The sequence below is a fragment of the Panthera uncia genome (assembly GCF_023721935.1).
Source record: "Panthera uncia isolate 11264 chromosome B3 unlocalized genomic scaffold, Puncia_PCG_1.0 HiC_scaffold_1, whole genome shotgun sequence".
NCBI lineage: Eukaryota > Metazoa > Chordata > Mammalia > Carnivora > Felidae > Panthera > Panthera uncia.
The window spans coordinates 123,455,309-123,479,255 of NW_026057582.1; positions in this window are offsets into that span (position 1 = coordinate 123,455,309).

A 23,947-nucleotide genomic window follows, 5' to 3' on the forward strand; every position below is an offset into this window, starting at 1 on the left:
CCCCGCGGCCGGGCCTCGGCGCTCTCGCCTCCCGCGCGGGACGGGAGTGAGGACCGCAGGCGCGTCAAGGTCGAGGGCAGCAGCCTCCGCGACCGAACCCTGAGTCCGCGGGAGCCGGGCCCCGAGGGCCGGCCGGAGCCGCAGGGACCGAGCCGCGGGCCGAGCCCGGGGCCAGCCCGGGACCCGGGCTTTCCGCGGCGGCGGGGGCGGGGGGTGCAGGGGGAGACCGCGCGGCCAGTCGGGGAGAAGAGAGGAGGTGAATTCCGAGCGCGCTGCCCCAGGTGTGGCGAGCAGCAGCGCCTACCAAATGCGGAATTCCAAGATCCAAGATGCCGCTTTTCTGCAGTTCCGCAATTTCCCAAGCCATCGTCTGAGAACTGGGCCCGGGAGGACTCGGCATTTAAAACATTCCCAGTTCACAAACGGACGTCTCTTACCCACCTTTAGTTTGCAGGGCTCTTGATGCAAATGAAAAGTTTGGGCTTAAAACAAATTGCACAAAACGAATTTAAATGAACAACGTCATTAAGGGCCTATTAAATCGTCCCTACTCCCTTTAGCCAGTATAAGGTTTTAAATTGATTATCAGCTTCTTTGAGATGCCAAGAAAACTTGGAAGTTCTGATTGTCATAATTCGCTTTGTGGCCCTGTTGATGTGACAACTTTAAGACCGCTGGTGTTGAAAAGGATGTGTTCACGTATTAAGAGACCCCGGAGTGTTAGGAAGTCTGAAGGAATCAAGCCAAAAAGGCAAAGTTCATAGTAATAAAGGGCAATGGGAGGTCATTCCCCAGGCCATTTTTTCACAATTGTACTGTGGAACTGAAGGAGTCGCCTGCTGGACCCGAAACACTGGAGAGTCTAGCCCAGAACATCTCAGTTGCTGGTGCTTGAAATTTCACCGTTAGAGATATTGATTCCTTTGGGGCTTGACGAGGCTCTATTAAAATGCAAATTCCTCTTGAAGGGGCAATAGCTCAAGCCTTTATCAGCCAACACCTTAGCAGGAATGGGATTTATTTTCCAATTTAAAGGGATGGCCAAGGGATGAACTGGGGGTGGGGAATTCCACAGATAAAGTGGCTGACCTCAAAATGCTGGCCTGTGGCCAAACACTGCCTTTTCCTCCAGTTTTTATCTATAACATGGCTGAGCCTCAGGCTGGCGTCATTTAGAGCACTGGAGTACAAATTCAAATTTCCTGGAGACATTCTCTATCTAGAAATTCTCAGGCAGCACTTTTTAAGGTCTTGGCACCATACCAAAGCAAGATCCTTGGACTGCCAGGATGTTAGGTTCTCACTGGAGTCACCTCCCTCCTTCATCCATTTCTCCACAATAGTTTACAAGGGATTCTTAGCACCAGGCCCTCTTAGGCTCCTAAAATACATAAGTGAACAAAACAGACAAAATCCATGTCTTCTGGGTAGGAGAGAAACAGTAAACAGAATAAATAAGTAAATTACAGAGTTATTGAATAATGTAATATTCCAAAATTATGTTAAGCACCCACTATGTGCCAGACACTGAGGATGTAAGGATTAGCAAAAGCCACCAAGGTAGGGAATGTTCAGTCTAGTGGTTAGATTGACAGTACACAGATCATTGTTCCAAGGCCTAGTGCAGCTGGGTTCAGTGTGACGGAGAATTCTACATGGTGCCAAAAACCAGATAATAAGGAGCTTTGGAAAGAGCTTTCTGACCACAATATAGAAAATGTGGTGCCTAACTAGGGTATCTGTCCTATCCGTTGGGGGCCCCAAATATGGGGTGATGGTCAGGTGGAAGCCCTTGGCAAGGGAGGTGTCTCTCACCTGAGGCAGAACAAAAGAGATAGAAGGGAGCAGTGGACAGGACAGCTGAGGAGAGGTGTGGGAGGGTGCTGCTTTTAAGGAGGGAAGGCAAGGAGGTAGGGCTACAAATGGAATTTTCTCTGTCTTGGTAACTGTGCCTAGTTGTAAGTAGCCCATTGGTCAGTTAAGGCCTATGGATATTTTGAGGTGAATCGCCTAATGGGCCTGTCTGTATCCAGCCAGGTGGTCACTGTGGGACCTTTCCATTACTCAAGTCTGTTTGCCTAAAAGCAACCTCTACAGAAAATGGATTGAGGGATGCCCAAGAGAATGTAGAGTTTACATGTTATTGCTGTCATCTAGGCAGGAAATGACAGTATTTTGGATTAAGGTAGGGATGGTGGAGATACCCAGAACTGGATGGATTTGAGATACTTGGGAGGTATCAATGATGAATTAAATATAGTGTGGTGCCAGTTGGCACATCATGGGGAGAGTACCGAATGTTAGAAACCTCCAGTGAATTCCCATTTATGTATTAGATGTGCTTCCAAAATATATGGAAATCAATACCTTCTATTTATAAATGACATGGAAAGAGAGCTCCAGGGGGCACAGCAGAAGATTTTGGTGTTGGTGGGTTAGGGGAGGGATCTACTTTCTCTGTGAAATGTGATTTGGGAGCAAAGGGAGAGACTGATCCAGAAATTAAAATAACTTCACCATTTTAAAAATGATTTCTGAATTGTAGAGAATTTTAAAATTCTGTTGTAATTAATGCAATAGCCAATGTTCTCTTGATAAACAATTGGAATTTGGAGATATAAACAGAGTCATTTTCATGGAAATGAATCAGAAAGGAAGGATGGATGGAAGTAAGGAGGAAGGGAGGGAGATGGCTTAGCCCTAGCTCTGATCCTAACAACTCACTGGCCTTCTTTGTTCCTCAGTGTTTTTCTCTTACAAAAGGCTATAATAGTACATGTCCTAGTATTATGGGAGATTCTTGGAGATCCCTGAAACCAAGTATAGCAACTTCTTTTTCTCGCTAGATCAGATGAGACTAACAGACTGAGACCATTGTTCTTAAGCAAAGCATGACAAGGTGGCTGAGATTTTACTGAAAGGCAGCCTGCATACCTGCTTGCACCAACAGGAAGATGAGTAATACAAATGCCTCACTTACAGTACCCTTGATCAGATTCTTGCTCTTTCCAACATACATCTCCATAGATGGATGAAAAATAAATGTGTCCCTTCATACTATAAGGCAGAAGAAAGTTGTACTGGATTTCACAATCTCCACCTCTGGAAGAGTAATAATCAGCAAAGAACTTCCATCCATTTCCAGGAACATCAGGCTAGCAAATTCTCCTGCTGAAGACAACTAAGAAGCCAGATGAAGTGAAAAAAAATACATATATGTATATATATATATATATATATATATATATATATCCTTTAAAGTATCAAAAAAAGTATGGAGACAATGAGGAAAAACTAGGCAAAGGTTAAAGAGAAGGAATCCAGAAAGGTGTGTGCACCATCGGGGAATCTTCTGCCCTGGACACTTATACTTCTGGCTTTGGCAGACAAACAGTGTTAGAAAGACAAATTTTGAGTCCAGGACCCTGAAAAATAAGGACCCAGTGCATCAGTCCCCTGCTTTGTGATAGAACCCTAGATGGCTGCACCCAGGGAGTAAAGGAAAAAGCCACCCTTTGCTCTATTTGCAGATGCCCAGAAATCCCAAACCTGAATTTGACTTAAAGTAATCCTTCATTGCCTAGGCCACAAGGAGCTGGCAAAACCAATAGCAAATCACCTCTGGAGAATGACAATCTCACCCCAGGCCTCAAATTATTTCTACAAATAGCATCTTAAAAATTCATTTTAACTCCCTCAACATGATAAAGGGAATTTATGAAAAACCCACAGATAATACCATACTCCATGGTGAAACACTGAAAGCTTTCCCCCAAGATCGGGAATGAGATAAGGATGTCTACAGTCAACATTGCTACTTAACATCATACTAGAAATTCTAGCCAGAGCAATTAGATAAGAAAAGAAATAAATGGTATCCAAACTGGACAGGAAGAATTAAAACCATCTCTGTTTGCAGAATGATATGATCCTATATTTATAGAAAATCCCAAAGAATCCCCAAGAAAGCTACTAGCAGTAATTCAACAAAGTTGTAGGGTATAAGATCAGCACACTAAAATCAGTTGTGTTTCAATGGACCAGCAATGAACAATCTAAAAGAGAATAAAGCAATTCCATTTACAATAGCATCTAAAAGAATAAAACACCTAGGAAATTTAAGGACATGAAAGACTTGGATGCTGAAAAGCACAAGAAATTAATGAAAGAAATTAAAGACTTAAACAAATGGAAAGACACTGTGTTCATGGTCTTCTATAAGAAGACTTTATATTAAGATGTCAATACCCAAAGTGCTCTACAGATTCAAAGAAATCCGTATCAAAACTCCAATAGACTTTTTTTTTTTTGCAGAAATGGGAAAACCAATCCTCAAATTCATATGGAATTGCAACGGCTCCAAATAGCCAAACAGTCTTGAAAAAGAGGAAACAGTTGGAAAGATTCATACTTCCAGATATAAAAACTTACTACAAAGCTATAGTAATCAGTATACAGTGTGGTACAGATATACAGATAGACCATTAGAATAGTATTGAGGGTTCAGAAATAAATACATCTATCTTAAGCCAACTGAGTTTTCACAAGTTGCCAAGTCTGTTCAATGGGGAAAGAATAGTCTCTTCAACAGAGAGGGCTGAGACAACTGGATTTTCACATGCAAAAGAAAGAAGTTGGACCCCAGCCACACACTATATATAAAAATTAACTCAAAATGGATCAAAGAGCTAAATATAAGGGAATAAACATAAAACTTTTAGAAAAAAAAACATAGGTATATATCTTCATGATTTTGGATTTGGCTGTGGAGTCTTAGATATGACACCAAAACCATGAACAACAAAAGAAAGAATAGACAATTTGTACTTCATCAAAATTAAAAACTTTGTACATCAAATAATGCTATCATGTAAGTAAAAAGACAAGCTATTGAATTGAAAAGAAATATTTGCAAATTATATATCTGATAAAGTTTTACTATCAAGAATACATAAAGAACTTCTACAACTGAAAAACAGAGAGACAAACATCCCAGCTTAAAATGAGCGAATGATTTGAGTAGATATTTCTCCAAAGCAGATATATATATGTATAAAAGAAGATCTATAAATGGCCTAGAAGCACATGAAAAGATGCTCAACATTGCTGATTAGGAAAATGCAAATGAGAACCACAATGTGATGCTACTTAACATCCATTGGGATGCCTATTATAAAAATTAATTAATTAATAAAAATTAATTAATTAAAAATTAATTAAAAAACAGAAAATAGCCAAGTGTTGGAGAGAATATGGAGAGATTGGAACTCTTGTGCACTACTGGTGAGAATGTAAAATGGTGCAGCCATTATGGAACAGTATGGAAGTGCCTCAAAAAATTAAACAGAATTACCACTTAATCCAGCAATTCTACTTCTGAGTATGTACAAAAAGATTGAAAGCAAGGATTTAAAGAGCAATATGCACTTAATGATTATAGCAGCATTATTCACAATAGCCAAAAGGCAGAAATAACTCAAGTGTACATCAACAAATGATATATATATATATATATACACACACACATATATGTACACATATGTACATATATGTATATACATATACATATATGTACATATGTGTACATATATATGTATATATATGCCACATTTATACACACACACACAATGGAATATTATTCAGTCTTAAAAAGGAAGGAAATTCTGACACATGCTACAACATGGAAGATCCTTTGGGACATTATGTTGAGTGAAATAAGCCAGTCACAAAAGCACAAACACTGTATGATTCCACTTATATGAGGTACCTGGAGTAGTCATGTTCATAGAGACAGAAAGTAGAATGGTGGTTGCCAGGGAGGAGAGGGGAATGGGGAATTAGTGTTTAATGGGTACAGAGTTTCAAGATGAAAAAGAGAAGATGAAAAACTTCTGGAGACAGATGGTGGCAATGGTTGCACAACCATGTGAATGTACTTAATGCCACCAAATTACACACTTAAAGATAGTTAAAATAGTAAATTTTACATTATATGTATTTTACCACAATAAGAAAAAAACACAGTAAAATACCACTTCACATCCACTAGGATGACTATAATAATAATAAAACCCCTGCAAATAACAAGTGTTGGAAAGGATGTAGAGAAATTGGAACACTTGTTCGTTGCTAGTGGGAAAGCAAAATGTGCAGGTGGAAACAGTCTGGCAGTTTCTCAAAGGTAACCATAGAATTATCACATGACCAGTAATTCCAAGTCTAGGTATAAAATTGAAAATCAGCAACTTGAACTTGTTTCCTCATGTCCTCTAGTCATCACCACCAGCTCTGGAGCATATTTGTTTAGATAATTATAACTGCAGGGATGGAAGCAGTGTGGGCATCTCTGGACTTTAATAGAGAATAATGCATGTATGAAAACTTTGACTTGTCTCTATTCATTGGGTTATAAAATGTCTGTCTCATTGCTATCTAAGTATTTAACCAAGGAGGTGAAAGACTGGTACACTGAAAATTCTACAAACATTTCAGCACAGAACGTTGCTGAAAGAAATCAAAGAAAACCTAAATAAATGGAAAGGCACTGTGTTCGTGGATAAGAAGACAACATTCAGATGTCTATACCCCAAGTGTTCTACATTTAAACTAATTAAAGTACAATTTAGTGCAGGAAGGAAAGAGATCTAATTTTGACAGGACTTGAAACACTTACAATACCGCATAGGTTCTGTGATGAGATTTAAATTAGATCGTGAATATATAAAAGTATTTTGCAAACATTAAAGCACTTTATGAATTCTAGGTGACATTATTTCATTAGTAATGAGTTCCTTACAGACAGAAACACAGTTTCATTCATGCTTGCAATCCCCTAATGCACCTGGCATAGTCCTTAGCAGATAGCGGTATTCGATTACTATTTATTCAATTGAATTCTATATCCTACACTCTATGTTGAAATTGAAGTTTTTAATACTTCTGAGCTACTGACTAGAATTTTGTGAGAAGCCTCTGAGAAATGAATGATGCTGGATTAGTCAGGTAGTATAATGAGGCTAAGAAGTAAGTTCCACTTAAATTAACTCAACTAGCGCTATTAAATCAGGTTATTAGAACATATATTGTAATGATTTCATTAGAATAAGCAGTTATTCATATTCATACACACTGACTCAAACAAAATTATACATGAAAGTAATGTTTTGCCTTTAGGGAAAATGTATAAAAATTATGAGTCAAGCCACATGAAACTTAAGAATTCTCATCCATCAACCAAACAGAAAATAATGGAGTAAAATTTATCATTTGGTTTTGAAGTATGAGAGTCACCTTCAACTAGAACTCCTTGAATAGCTTTTTTTTTAAGTAGGAAACAAAAGTGAAACACTTGGCTCATGGATAAATGGGAAGTCTTTGGAAAAATAAACATTAAGACTCACTAATCTTTAGTGTCAGTTATATGATTGGGCCCACTTTTCACAGCAACAGTACATTGCTAAGATGTAATTCTTCAGGGATACGTTAGCCTTTTTCATGCAACTAAGCTGTATGCTATATGCAAGTAAGTCTACATCACAGCCCAGACCATCCAGCAAACCCAGCTTCTCTCTCTACCCTCTCCAGCATGTTTCTCTAGCCTTCTACTCCACTAGGACATGGGCCTTTCCTTTTTTAGCTTCTGGACGTTGGTAAGCCATTCCTGCTGAGAACAGCCTACTTCATCACCTATGCAAACTTTGTCTCTCTTCTAGGTCTTTTCTCACATCTCAGAGGCAGGCCAGCAGGTAGTTAGGGCACAAATTCAGATGTTATACTGCCTAGGTTCAGACCCTAGTTCACCACTTCCTACTGAGGATAATAATAGTCCCTGCCTTATAAGCTCCTCATGAGGATTAAATGATTTAATTTCTCTAGGGTACTTAGAACAGCACCAGCATACAGCAAATGCTAAGTGCTCATTATTTTTCTATTATTCTAACACCACAGCTATATGAAGGCACTCTTGTTAGGTTCTGCTTCTCCTGGCCCATGCAGAGCAAGTTAGGTCGGAAAAGACCAAAAAGCAGGTCAAATACACAGGTTTTGCAACCAGAGGGTAAAGACAGGTTAGGTCTCAAATGCCAAACCAAACCAAACAAAAATAGGACAGGTGAACTTTGACACCATTGGTAGACTAAGAGCAGATTAGAGATGTCCAGCCAAGGTGACTTGGTATCTGGAAGCCATCTTCCAGGCTACCATAAGAAAAAGCAAACTAAGCTATTTCCTCAAATGTAGCATAACTTTGAAGAGAGACTCCACAATGAATATTTCTTTGGATTTCCTACAATGCTCAAAATAGTGCCTTTTTAGAATAAAAGATATAGTAAATATTTTTTGTTTGATATTGATATGGCTTTCTTAAAGAATTTTTTTTATTTTTTTCTTCTGTTCCTAACTTTATCTATCTATTCTGTAAATATCTATTGAGTGATACTATGTACAAGGCATTGCCCTAAACATGTAAAGAGCAATAAGATGCTATGCCAGGCATCATAACTCATATAGATTAATTCCCATCTATAATTCAACAGGCATTATGGAAATTCCTTTATTAGTTCTAGTCTTCCAATTATATAATTATTTCAATAGGCTTTTAATAAAAGGGCCAAGAAATGAAACCAGAAATCATTTACTGATTTAAATATGGGGCCTGGGGGCCTGTGGGTAGGGCACCTGGGTGGCCTAGTGACTTAAGCATCTGACTTTGGCTCAGGTCATGACTTCGCGGTTTGTGAGTTCTAGCATCACGTTGGGCTCCATGCTGACAGCTGAGAGCCTGGAGTCTGCTTCAGATTCTGTGTGTGTGTCTCTCCCTGCCCCTCCCCTGCTTGCTCCCTCTCTCAAAAATAAATAAACATTAAAAAAATAAATATGGGGCTTGGGGGCAGCTGGGTAGTTCAGTTGGTTGGGTAACCAACTCTTGATTTTGGCTCAGGTCATGATCTCACAGTTCATGAGACTGAGCCCCATGCTGTCAGAGCAAAGCCTGTTTGGGATTCTCTCTCCGTCTCTCTCTGCCACTCCCCCCACTCACACACACACTCTCTCTCAAAATAAATAAACATGAAAGAAAGAAAGAAAGAAAGAAAGAAAGAAAGAAAGAAAGAAAGAGAAAGAGAGGAAGGAAGGAAGGAAGGAAGGAAGGAAGGAAGGAAGGAAGGAAGGGAGGGAGATGAGGGTTGGTCCAAAACCACTTTCTAGGGGGGTTCCACACTTGATTATCATAATTCTCTTACCTGGCATGGATGTGGAAGTCCCTTTCCTACTCTTTTCTCATAGGGATGAAGAAGAATTAAATTCTTAAGGAGGATATTCTAAAAAAAGAGGGAGTAAGGAACACAATAACATCCCTATAGACAATAAAAACATACCAGACATATGTAACTACAAAATAGATCAAAATTGTGACATACTGTTTGAAAACAAGGTAATAGACATACTGTTTGAAAACAAGGTAATAGACATTTAAAAACAATGCAAGAAAAACATAAATAAAAATTGTAAAATATAGAAAAGAAGGAACAGAACTCAGAAAAGATGGAAATAAAAAGAAAACTCTACTTGATAAGACCATCTACAAAAAAACTTAAAGGTTTATATCATACTTAATGGTGAAAGGCTGAGTGCTTTCCCTCCAAGATCAGGACTAAAGCAAGGATATCCATTCTCACTTTATTTAACATGTTTGAAGAAAGTCCTGGCCACTACAATATGGCAAGAAAAAGAAATAAAAGGCAGAAAAATTGGAAAGGAATCAATAAAAGTGTTCCTATTTGCAGATATTAATGATTGCCAATGTAGAAAATCCTAAAGCATCTACTCAAATAAATTTTTAGCAACTTCAGCAAGTCCACAGGATGCAATATCAACACACAAAAATCAACTGAATTTCTGTAACTAGTAATGAACACATAGGAACTGAAATTAAAAACAGATTGCCCAATACCACATACAATCACTCCAAAGAAAATTATGTACTTAGGTAAACATTTAACAAAAAAAGGTAAAGGATCTAAAACTAATACAACACTGTATATTAATTATACTTTAAAAAAAGGTAAAAAAATCTGTATGCTGAAAATTACAAAATGATGATTGTATAAATTAGAGTTCTCCAGAGAAACAGAATAAGATGTATACATAGATGGTGAGAGAGAAAGCACAAGAAAGAGAGAATTTTAAGAAATTGGCTCACACAATTGTGGAGGCTTGGTAAGTCCAACGTCTGTAGGATAGGCCAGCAGGCTGGAGACCTGAGGAAAAATTTTAATTCAAATCCAAAGCCTGTCAGCTGGCAGAATTCCTTCTTGCTCTGGAAATTCAGTCTTTGTTCTAGCAAGACCTTCAACTGATTGAATGAAGCCCACCCACATTATGGAGGGTAATCTGATTAACTCAAAGTCCACTAATTTAAATGTTAATATCATTCATTTCTGGGCTCTCTGTTCTATTCCAATGATCTATGTGTCTGTTTTTGCACCAGTACCATACTGTTTTGACTACTATAGCTTTGTGGTATATCTTGAAATCTAGAATTGTGATAACTCCAGCTTTGTTCTTTTTCAAGATTGCTTTGGCTATTCAGGGCCTTTTGTGATTCCATACACATTTTAGGATATTTGTTCTAGTTCTGTGAAGAATGTAGTTGGTATTTTGATAGGGATTGCATTGAATCTGTAGATTTCTTTGGTTAATAGATGTTTTTACAATATCAGTTCTTCCATCCATGAGCAGGGAATATCTCTCCACTTGTTTGTATCATCTTCAATTTCTTTCATCAGTGTTTTATACTTTTCAGAGTACGTGCCTTTCACCTCCTTGGTTAAATTTAATTTAATAATTTGGATAATTTTTATTCTTTTTGGTGCAATTTTAAATGGGATTGTTTTCTTAATTTCTCATTCTGCTAGTTCATTATGGACTATTACTTAGCCATAAAACAGCATGAGACCTTGCCATCTGCAGCAACGTGGATGGATCTAGAAGGTATTATGCTAAGTGAAACAAGTCAGAGAAAGACAAATGTTGTATGATTGCACTTATATGTAGAACCTAAAAAACAAAACAAATAAATAAGCAAGCAAACAAAAAAACAGAAACAGACCCATAAATACAGAGAACAAACTGATGGCTGCCAGAGGGAAGAGATGTGAGGAGATGGGAAGACTGAGTGAAAGGGAGAGGGAGATACCTCATTCTAGGTATAGAATGAATAAGTCACAGGAATGAAAGGTACAGCATTTTAAAAATGTTAATATTATTCAAAACAACACCTTCAAAGAAACATCCAAAATATTTTTTGACCAAATATCTGGACACCATGACCCAGCCAAGTTGACACATCAAATTAACTATCACAGTGATGAAGTCAAAAGAGACCTGAACAGGGGTGCCTGGGTGACTCAGTCGGTTGAGCATCCAACTTCAGCTTGGGTCATGATCTCACGGTTTGTGGGTTCAAGCCCCACACCGGACTCTGGGCTGACAGCTCAGAGCCTGGAGCCTGCTTCGGATTCTGTGTCTCCCTATGTCTCTGCCCCTCCCCTGCTAATGCTCTGTCTGTCTGTCTGTCTCTGTCTGTCTCTCTCTCTCAAAAATAAATAAACATTAAAAACAATTTTTTTTAAAGAGACCTGAAAAAATGGAGAGACATACTGTGTTCACAGACTGGATGACTCAACATAGTAAAGATGTCAATTCTTCCTAAATTTCTCTATCATTTTAATGAAATTCCTATCAAACTCCCAGCGAACCTTTTTTTAGACATAAACAAACTTATTTTTAGATTTATGTGAAAAGGCACAAGCCCTGGAATAGCTAACCAATCTTGAAAAAGAAGATTGAACTGGAAGGGATCACTCTGCTCAATACTGAAACTTATTATACATCTACACTAATCAAGATATTGTAGTTTTGGCAGAGAGATCAGTGGAACTAAATAGAGAACTCAGAATAGAACCCAGAAATATATGCAACTGGTTTTTGAGAAAGACATACAAGCAATTCAATGCAGAAGGAAGGACAACCTTTCCAATACATGATATTGGAGCAATTGGACATCTATAAGCAACAACAACAACAAAAAATGAACTTCAACTTTATGTAAGAACTGAGTAAAAATTGATTATGGACTTAAATGTAAAACAGAGAGAGAAGAAAGGGTTTCATAAATGGAGGCTAACTAAAAGTACAAAAGTGTGGGGCGCCTGGGTGGCTCGGTCGGTTGAGCGTCTATAGTTTTCAGCTTGTAGATTTTTCACCTCTTTGGTTAGATTTGTTCCTAGGTATTTTATGGGTTTTGGTGCAACTTTAATTGGGATTTATTCCTTGATTTCTCTTTCTGTCACTTCATTGTTGGTGTATAGGGATGCAACCGATTTCTGTGCATTGATTTTATATCCTGCAACTTTCTGAATTCATGAATCAATTCTAGCACTTTTTGATGGAATATTTTGGGTTTTCCATATAGAGTATCATGTCATCTGCAAAGAGTGCAAGTTTGACCTCCTCCTGGCCGATTTGGATGCTTTTTATTTCTTTGGGTTGTCTGATTGCAGAGGCTAAGACTTCCAATACTACGTTGAATAACAGTGGTGAGAGTGGACATCCCTGTCTTGTTCCTGACCTTAGGGGGAAAGCTCTCAGTTTTCCCCATTGAGGATGATGTTAGTTTTGGGTCTTTCCTATATGGCTTTTATGATCTTGGGGTATGATCGTTCTATCCCTACTTTCTTGAGGATTTTTATCAAGAAAGGATGCTGTATTTTGTCAAAGGCTTTCTCTGCATCTATTGAGAGGATCATATGGTTCTTGTCCTTTCTTTTATTGATGTGATGAATCACACTGATAGTTTTCCAGATATTGAACCAGCCCTGCATCCCAGGTATAAATCCCACTTGGTCATGGTGAATAATTTTTTTAATGTATTGTTGGATCCAGTTGGCTAATATCTTGTTGACAATTTTTGCATCCATGTTCATCAGGGAAATTGGTCTATAGTTCTCCTTCTTAGTGGGGTTTTTGTCTGGTTTTGGAATAAAGGTAATGCTGGCTTCACAGAAAAAGTTTGGAAGTTTTCCTTCCATTTCTATATTTTTGGAACAGCTTCAAGAGAATAGGTGTTAACTCTTCGTTAAATGTTTGGTAGAATTCCCCTGGAAAGCCATCTGTCCCTGGACTCTTGTTTTGGGGGAGAGTTTTGATTACTAATTCAATTTCTTTACTGGTTATGGGTCTGTTCAAATTTTCTATTTCTTCCTGTGTCGGTTTTGGTAGCATATATGTTTCTAGGAATTTGTCCATTTCTTCCACATTGTCCATTTTATTGGTGTATAATTGCTCATAATATTCTCTTATTATTGTTTTCATTTCTGCTGTGTTGGTTGTGATCTCTCCTCTTTCATTCTTGATTTTATTTATTTGGTCCCTTTCCTTTTTCTTTTTGATCAAACTGGCTAGTAGTTTACCAATTTTGTTAATTCTTTCAAAGAACCAGCTTCTGGTTTCATTGATCTGTTCTATTGTTGGTTTTTTTTTTTTTTTTTTGGTTTCTATACATTAATTTCTGCTCTAATCTTTATTATTTCCTGTCTTCTGCTGGTTTTGAGTTTTATTTGCCATTCTTTTTCCAGCTCTTTAAGGTGTAAGGTTAGGTTGTGTATCTGAGATCTCTCTTCCTTCTTTAGGAAGGCCTGGATTGCTATATACTTTCCTCTTATGACCGCCTTTGCTGCATCACAGAGGTTTTTGGTTGTGGTATTATCATGTTCATTGGTTTCCATGTACTTTTTAAATTTTCTCTTTAACTTCTTGGTTAGTCCATTCATTCTTAGTAGGATGTTCTTTAGTCTCCAAGTATTTGTTACCTTTCCAAATTTTTTCTTGTGGTTGATTTTGAGTTTCATACATTGTGGTCTGAAAATATGCACAGTATGATCTCGTTCTTTTTGTACTTGTTGAGGCTGATTCGTGTCCCAGTATGTGGTCTATTCTGGAGAATGTTCCATGTGTACTGGAGAAGAATGTACATTCTGCTGCTTTAGGATGAAATGTTCTGAATATATCTGTTAAGTCCATCTGGTCCAGTGTGTCATTCCAAGCCATTGTTTCTTGGTGATTTTCTGATTAGATGATCTGTCCATTGCTATAAGTGAGGTGTTGAAGTTCTTATTAGATGATCTGTCCATTGTTGTAAGTGGGGTATTATTATCAATGAGTTTCTTTATGTTTGTGATTAATTGATTTATATATTTGGGTTCCTCCACATTTGGAGCATATATGTTTGCAATTGTTAGGTCTTCTTGGTGGATAGACCATTTAATTATGATATAATGCCCTTCTTCATCTCTTGTTACAGTCTTTATTTTAAAATCTAGTTTGTCTGATATAACTATGGCTACTCCAGCTTTCTTTTGGTGACCATTAGCATGATAGATGGTTCTCCATCCCCTTACTTGCAATCTGCAGGTGTCTTTAGGTCTAAAATGGGTCTTTTGTAAACAGCATATAGATGGATCTTATCTTCTTATCCATTCTTGTTACCCTGTCTTTTGATTATAGCATTTAGTCCACTGACACTTGGAGTGAGTACTGAAAGATATGAATTTATTGCCATTATGTTGCTTGTAGAGTTGGAGTTTCTGGTGGTGTTCTCTGGTCCTTTCTAGTCTTTGTTGCTTTTGGTATGTATGTATGTATGTATGTATGTATTTTCATCTTTTCTCCCCTCAGAGAGTTCCCCTTAAAATTTCTTGTAGGGCTGGTTTACTGGTCACAAGCTCCTTTAATTTTTGTTTGTCTGGGAAATTTTTACTCTCTCCTTCAATTTTGAATGACAGCCTTACTGGATAAAGAATTCTTGGCTGCATATTTTTCTGATTCAGCACATTGAATATATCCTGCCACTCCTTTCTGGCCTGCCAAGTTTCTGTGGACAGGTCTGCTGTAAACCTGATCTGTCTTCCCTTGTAGGTTAAGGACTTTTTTTCCCTTGCTGCTTTCATGGTTCTCTCCTTGCCTGTGTATTTTGTGAGTTTGACTATGATATGCCTTGTTGATGGTCAGTTTTTGTTGAATCTAATGGGAGTCCTCTGTGCTTCCTGGACTTTGATGTCTGTGTCTTTCCCCAGGCTAGGAAAGTTTTCTGCTATGATTTGCTCACATAACCCTTCTACCCCTTTTTCTCTCTCTTCATCTTCTGGGACCCCTATGATTCTGATGTTGTTCCTTTTTAAAGAGTCACTGATTTCTCTAATTCTTAAATCATGCTCTTTTGCCTTAGTCTCTCTCTTTTTTTCTGCTTCATTATTCTCCATAAGTTTGTCCTCTATATCGCTGATTCTCTGCTATGCCTCATCCATCCTTGCCATCATGGCAATCATTCGAGATTGCAGCTCAGTTATAGCATTTTGTATTTCACCCTGACTAGCTTTTACTTCTTCTATCTCTGCAGAAGGGGATTCTAATCTATTTTCAACTCCAGCTAGTATTCTTATTATCGTGATTCTAAATTCTGGTTCAGACATCTTGCTTGTATCTGATGTATCTGTATATGTTGGTTAAGTCCCTGGCTGTCGTTTCTTCCTGCTCTTTCTTTTGGGGTGAATTCCTTCATTTCATCTTTTGAAGGGAGAAAAGGAGTTAAAAGGTAAAAAAAAATTAAAATTAAAAAATTTTTAAATTAAAAAGTTTTAAATTAAAGAATGAAAAACAACACACACACACACGAAATCAAATAAATTATGCTAGATCCTAGGTGTGTTTTGTTCTGGGTGTTGAAAGGGGCTTGATAGACTAGAGAAAAAAGGGGAAAGAAAAAAAAAGGAAATTGTTTGAAAGTTTGAAAAAATGAATACACTGAAATAGAATAAAATTAAATGATGGAAGTAGAAAAGAATTTGAAAAGGTTTACACAAAGTAAAAAATACAGTAGAAAAAATTAAATAAAAATATTTTTAATAAAATTTGAAAAATATTTTTTCTCTTTCTGTGTTCAAGAAAAAGAAAAGAAATGAAAGAGGGAAAAAAAAGAAAATCAAATAGATGGACCAGCAAACAGACTGAAATACAATTGAAATTACCTCATTTCCCTCTAAAAGTCACACTATGAAGTGCTTTATAGTCTGTACACTAAGCAGTCAGTGAGACTCACAATCCTGAAGGTAGGCCCCATTGGGCAGGGCTTTGTGTAATTGCTCCGTTATCCACTAGATGGCGCTGCTTAGCTTCTTGGGGTGGATTGTTGTGGCGCTTGTAGGTGTGTATGCGCATGCACAGGAGCCGTGAAAATGGCGTCACCCAGCTACCCCATCTCTAGTATCAGAATTCTGTTTTCTCCCCAATCAGCAATCGTGCACCTGTCCTTTATCTTCAGCTTCTGTCCACTCCCTGCTTTTACATGGTCTGTGACCAAGCCCCAGACAGCACCTCACTCCTGAGTTTTATCTCAGATGCGGCTGTTTTTCCCAACCCCTTATTTCTGAGGGACTGCAGCTTTGACCCATTCTGCCCCTCTGTGGGAGGGTCTCACTGATCAACGGCCATGTGCCAGCCGCACCCAGGAACGTTCACAGGACTGTGCTGCTGCCAATGCCCAGAAACTGCGGCTGGGTGCCAGTCCACCCCAGAAAAAGTTCACAAGATCGTGTAGCAGCAGCACTTCAGGGATTATGGCAAATCACAACATGCATCCAGCACCAGGCTTTGTCCCCACAACCTTGTCCCAGCATCAGCGGTGGTTGTCTTCCAGAGGCACTGGGACCTCTGCTGATGAGGGAGCCACACAGCCTCTACCAGATGTCCTCCCAGCAGGGGAACCGCCTCTCCCTGTGTAACCCGAAGAGCCCCGGACTTCACTCTGCTCCTGGGGATTCACCCTTCTCACCAGAGCACCGCCAGGTATCAATCTGCAGAGTTTCAGACTCTGCACTCCCCCTGTTTATAGAGTCTTCATGGAATTTAAACCCTCTCCTTTCTTCTATCTCCCTTTTTAGTTCAGTCCCTGCAGCTGTTTCCACTTTTCCACTTTATCTCTCCAGCTGCTTTGTGTGTGTGGGGGGGGGGCTTTTCCCATATTGTTCCTCCCCTCTCTCCGTCCTCTTTCGGCACATGAAAAACAGCTCCCTCCCTCTGCGGCTTCTCTCTCCCCTAGTTCACCTCTCCATGCTGTGTACCTGCTGAGTTCTGTGGTTCAGGTTGTGCAGATTGTTGTGTTAATCCTCAAATTAGTTTTCTAGGTGTGCAAGATAGTTTAGCGTTGATCTGGCATATTTCATGGACACAAGACCCAAAAAAATTTTCCATGCTGTTCTGCCATCTTGGCTCCTCCTCCTGACTTTACTTTTTAAACAACAAAATATCTTCCCAGAAAATTACTGTCCTGATCTCCACAGACCCAAAGGAAGAATCCCCTCCCCTTCCTTGCTCACCCTGGTGGCCCAAGAAGAGAGAACACAATGGTGACTTCCTCCTGGATGAAGGTGAAAGACTGCTCACAGGTCTCTATATGAAACACAGTGATCCAATGAGGATTCCCAGGCATCTAGAGTGATTCCGTTGCCTTCTGGGGTCCATCTGGCCCTGCTCGGTCCTGGCCCCACCATGCCCGCTACTCCTGGCACCCAGTTCCACTTCCCGAAATATTTTTAAGATAACCAAAAAAAAGAAAATGCCACCCTAGGATTTCATATCTAGTAAAACTGAATTCAAGTATAAAGGTAACAAATAAACTGTCATCAGTTTAAGAACTGTAAGAACTTGGGGATTAGCATTTCCATGAACCCCTTCTGAAGAATCTTATTAATTCATGAACTTCAAACAACCAAAATAACTGGAAAGACATTAATATAAATACAGGTGGAACACATTAAATACATAGTTCCTTTTAGAACTAAGACTAAATGAGAACCGTTATCTCATACCATATACAAAACTTAACTCAAAAATGCATTAAAGAGGCACTTTGCGTTCCCACCAACAGTGCATGAGGGTTCCTTTTTTCCCCCACACTTGGCCAATACTTGTGGGAAACAGTATAGAAATTCCTCAAAAAATGAAAAATAGATCTACCCTATGGCTCAGTCATCACACTAATGGGTATTACCTGCATTCCTATATCTATTGAAGCATTATTTCATTATTTATAATAGCCAAATTATGGAAGCAACCCAAGTGTCCATTGATAGATAAATGGATAAAAGAGAAGTGGTATATATATACATATATATATATATATATATATATAATATATTATATAATGGAATATTACTCAGCCATAAAAAGGAATGAAATCTTGCCATTTACAGCAGATGGAGCTAGAGAGTATAATGCTAAGAAAAATTAGAGAAAGACAAATACCATATGATTTCACTCATTCTTATATGGGACTTAAGACAAAAAACAAAGAGAAAAAAAGAGACAAACCTGGGGCGCCTGGGTGGCTCAATTGGTTGAGCGACCGACTTCAGCTCAGGTCATGATCTCACGGTCTGTGAGTTCGAGCCTCGTGTCGGGCTCTGTGCTGACAGCTCAGAGCCTGGAACCTGCTTCTGATTCTGTGTCTCCCTCTCTCTATGCCCCTCCCCCGCTCATGCTCTGTCTCCCTCTATCTCAGAAATAAATAAAAACATTAAAAAAATTTTTTTAAAAAGAGACAAACCAAGAAACAGACTCTTAACTATACAGAACAGATGGTTACCAGAGGGGAGGTGGGGGTGTGTGTGAAACAGGTGAAGGGTATTAAGGAGGGCACTTATCTTGATGAGCACTGAGTAATAAGTAATATATGGAATTGTTGAATCACTATATTGTACACCTGAAACTAATATAACATTATGTTAAAAAGTAAAAATGAAAAATAAAGTTCTTTAGCTATGAAAAAAATGCATCAAAAGCCTAAATATAAGAACTAAAACTGAATCACTTTGAGGAAAACATAGCTATACATCTACATGACCTTGAATGAGGCAATGGGTGGCTCAGTCAGTTGAGCATCCAGCTTCGTCTCAAGTCATGATCTCAGGGTTCATGAGTTTGAGCCTGGCATTGGGCCCTGTGCTGACAGCTCAGAACCTGGAGTCTGCTTCAGATTCTGTGTCTCCCTTTCTCTGCCCCTCCCCTGTTGGTGGTCTGTCTCTCCCTGTCTCTCAAAAATAAACGTTAAAAAAATAAAAATAAAGCACAATCACCAAAGAAAGAATAGACATGTTGGACTTTATCAAAATTACAAATTGTTCCAAAGACAGATCAAGAAAATGAAAAGGCAATCCACAGAAAGAGGAAATGTATTTATAAATCATGTATCTGATAGAATCTAGAATCCAGAACACATGTATGTTTTTAAAACTCCTGCACCTCAACAATAACAAAACAATCCAATTAAAAAAATGAGTAAAGGATCTGAACTGACATATCTCCAAAGAACATAGAGAAGTGGCCAATAAATGTATAAAAAGATGTTCAATATCATTAGTAGTTAGAGAAATGCAAATCAAAACCATAATCAGAAACAAGTTTATAGCCACTAAAAAGGTTTTACCAAACTGGCGGACAATAACAACTCTTGGCAAGGATATGGAGAAAATGGAAATGTCATCTATGCAGGTGGAAATTTAAATGGTACAGCCACTCTGGAAAAAACACTTGCCAGTTGTTCAACACGTTCAACTTGAAGTTACCATATATCTCAGCAATTCCATTCATATGTATATACCCAAGAGAAACTGAAAACATATTTTTTACATAAAAACTTGTACATGAACATTGATAACAGTGTTGTTATTCACAGTAACCAAAAAATGGTAACAACCTAAAAATCGCCAACTGATGACTGGACAAGCAAAATATGGTATATCCAAACAATGAAATCATTTTCAGGCATAAGAAGGAATATAGTGCTGATAAGTGCTACAGTAGAGATGAAATTTGAAAACATGCTATGTGAAACAAGCCAATCATAAAAGTTATCATATATTGTATCATTCCATTGATATGAAATGTCCAGAAGAGGCAAATCTATACAGACAGGAAATGGCTTAGTGGTTGCCAGGGGCTAGGGAAAGGAGAAATGGGAGTTTCTGCTAATGGGTACAGATTTCTTTGTCAGATGAAGAAAAGGTACTAAACTTAGGTAGTGGTGGTTGCACACCTCTGTGAACACACTAAAAATTACTGAATTGCATACTTTAACAGGGTAAATTTTGTGGTTACATGAATTATATTAAAACAAGCTGTTATATTTCAAAAGACCAAATGAGTGTTAAAAAGAGTACAGTATGTACTGGTTTTGTGCTCTGTTATAGACTGAATGTGTCCCTCCAAAAGTCATATTGCTGAAACCTAACCCCTACTGTGATGATATCTAGAGATGAGGCCTTTGGGAGGCCTCTGTCCTCATAGGCCTGTTATAAAACAGACCCCAGAGAGCTCCCTTGCCCCTTGGCCATGTGAGGACACAGCAAGAAGATGGCCATCTATGAACTAGGTAACAAGCCCTCACCAGGCATTAAATCTGCTGGTGTCTTGATCTTGGACTTCCAGAACTGGAAGAAATAAATTTCTGTTGTTTATAAGCCACCTAGTCTGTGATATTGCTATAGCAACCTAAACAAACTAAGACATGCCATGACAATGTAGATATAATGCAGCTATTTTTTTAAGCTGGGGTTGAATGGGGGGAACAAATGAAAAAACTTTAACTTCTCTCAGTAATTAATTGGTTGTGATAGTATTCACATAATTATTATGAGACTTCTTGCTGCATAATTCTGGATTAAGCAAATGAGGAATTATGAGTTATTCTAATTATACCATCCCTTGTGTCTTTTCCTAGAGGAAAGAAGTCAGAGATAGAATATAGGCTAAGTTACATAAAACTCCTATAGTCCTGAATCTGAATGGGAAAGAGCAGTATGAATTCATGAGATATCTTGTTTATCTGTATAGTTGTGTGTGTGTGTGTGTGTGTGTGCGCGCATTTCTTAACTCTGTCCAGTAAAAATTCTAGAAACAATGATAAACCCCGAACAATAAACATCCCTTGGGCCCTAATTATTGTCTTGAAATCCCATTTTTCAATGCAAGAAATAGCTGATTCCAGGCTTGAGATCATATCAGATAGCAAAAATGCTATGAAAGACTACTAGGGTGATGTCAAAAGGATTGAGGAGTCAATTTTAGATATTCCTACTTGCTAAATATGGGGAAGTTTGAGTGTCAATAAGGATATTCACTGAAATGCTTTTAAAACTGTCCAATATGTTTTAAATTCACAAGCTCATAATGGTATTTTTAAAATAACTCATTGGTTGTTAACAATGATAGGGAAACAACTCATTATCTTAAAAACTAGAAAATAACAAGAAAATAATTAAGCATTTGTCCTGACTTTCCTATATGAAGTATCCTATTAGGCAACCAGATAGTAGATGAGATGTGTCATTTTACAATAATATTACAACCAGTAGCTGAAAAAGAAATATTGAATTAAAATATCACCATTTTGCTACTCACAATGACTAGATATAGGCAGTGAGCACCAACAGCTCCTGACCCCCAAACAGTGAAAAACAGACACAATGTGCCTCCTGATGAAAGAACACATCAATTATATCCTGAGAAAGGGTTGAGCCTGACTCCAATCCAGTCTCTGGATCCAACTGCCAATTTGCAGGAAACCCAGAACACAGGGTAATATGGTTGAACTGCACCGTGAGAACGCACTCAGCGAAACCTGGACTCTCAGACAGCCTGGGTTCGTCAATAGATAAATTGTAGGGAAAAGAAAAAGATGGAGAGGAAACCTAAAGATTAAAGACAGACACATTACATTTTTTTAAATGGGCAAGAATGAACTATAGTGTCTAGGGTTAGATACTTGAGTGATAAAACTATAAAGAAATGAAAGAAAATGATTACTGTAAGCCAGATAACGGTTGCTTGGAGGAGAAGGAAGGGGTTGTCACTGGTATAGGGTATATGGAGGGAAGTCTGAGATAGCTGGCTGTTTAATTTCTCAACCTGGAGGAATGGTTGCAAGGCCACTCTCCTTAAAATAATTTATCTAGCTCTGCACTTGATGTGTGTCGATTTCTATATCTGTTTTACCACACCGTAAAAAGATTTTTATAATCTCACCCCAAAAGCATGTTTATTTACAATTTCAGATGAAAAGCTCACATTCTTGGTTTGCCCAAATTCATCATGCCTTTTCTATACCATGACTTCTGTGTCTGTATTTGAGAGTAAGTTTTTAAACAACTCAATTTTGCATCTGACATCACAGAACAAAGATGTACGTCCTGTTCTCCTGGAATATGCCTCTGTGCATCTTCATTCATCTTGGGTAAGTGGCTGCATATCATCTTCCAGATGGTGCTTGACAAGCAAACCCTTTATATAATGAAAGGAAACTGTGGCAATGAACACCTCATTCAGCTTTCTCTCTGCTACCACTGCAGCTTTTAAGATGCTAGTGTAGACTGTCTGCCCCATTGTGGATTTATAGCTATTTGGATGACAACTCTTTATTCCTCCCAGACCTAATCTGCAGCAGATTACTCAAAACAGGCAGCTGTGATGCAGAGAGTGGAAAAAAACAGCAGGCTTGGAATAAAAACACCTGGCTCAACCAGCGACTCTTCCTAGCTATGTGATCAGGGGCCGGCCACTTGATATTCCTGCACCTGTTGCCTCATCTGGAAAGCGGGGGTTATCCACAAGGTGTTATAAGGCTTTGGTGAGGTGATAAATAGAAAAGCAACTTGTGGACTCTACAACTCTATTGTGTCTTCATTACTCCTATACAGCTCACTTGCAATGAATTTCTTTCTCTCTGTCATCATCTAGACCCTATAATGGGTCGCATCAAGACTCTGCCCCATCAAATGCAAAGTAATAACCAAAAGAGCTCAAGTACCCTGTGGATGCCCTTGTGGCAGAGCCACTAGTAAGCCAAGGATTAGAGAGGTAGTCTTGGAACATGAAGGCCTCAAGGGGGGTCTTGGGGCCATCTGACCTGAGTGGCATGTTGTGTCCCTTCTAAGGAGCTCCAGGGTTCCATGCCCAACTTCAACAGCTGCCTCAGGGCCAGGAAGAAGAGAAGCACAAGACTCTGACCCCAATTGCTATTTCCTTCTGAGCAGTTCTACATCATCCAATTTATTTCTTGGTGCTCTGTGTAAGAGTTCATCTTACAGGTTTTGAAAAACAACAAAACAACAACAGAAATGTATCTGTCCTAATTCTCATTTTTAAGTTTTTATTTTAATTCCAGTTAGTTAACATATAGTGTTATATTAGTTTCAGGTGTATAATATAGTGATTCAACAATTCCATATAACACCCAATGCTCATCACAAGTGCTCTGCTTAATCCTCATCACCTATTTCACCCATTTCCCCACCCACCTCCCCTCTGGTAACCATCAGTTTGTTCTTTATAGTTAAGAGTCTCTTTCTTTTTTTTTTTAAATTCATTTATTTATATTGAGAGAGAGCAAGAGCCTGCACACACACACACACACACGAGATGGGAGGGACAGAGAGAGAGGGAGAGAGAATCCCAAGCAGCCTTTGTGCTATCAGCACAGAGTCAGACATGGGACTCAATCTCACAAACCATGATATCATGACCTGAGGCAAAATAAAGAGTCGGACGTTCAACTGATGAGCCACTCAAGTGCCCCAAGACTATTTATTGATTTCTCTCTCTCTCTGATCCCTTTGCTCATTTGTTTTGTTTGTTAAGTTCCACATATGGGTGAAATCCTATATTTGTCTCTCTCTGACTTATTTCACTTAGCATAATACTCTCTAGCTCCACATCATTGCACATCATTGCAAATGACAAGATTTCATTCTTTTTATGGCTGAATAATATTCCCTTGAGGGGAATGTGTATATATATATATATATATATATATATATATATATATATCTCACATCTTCTT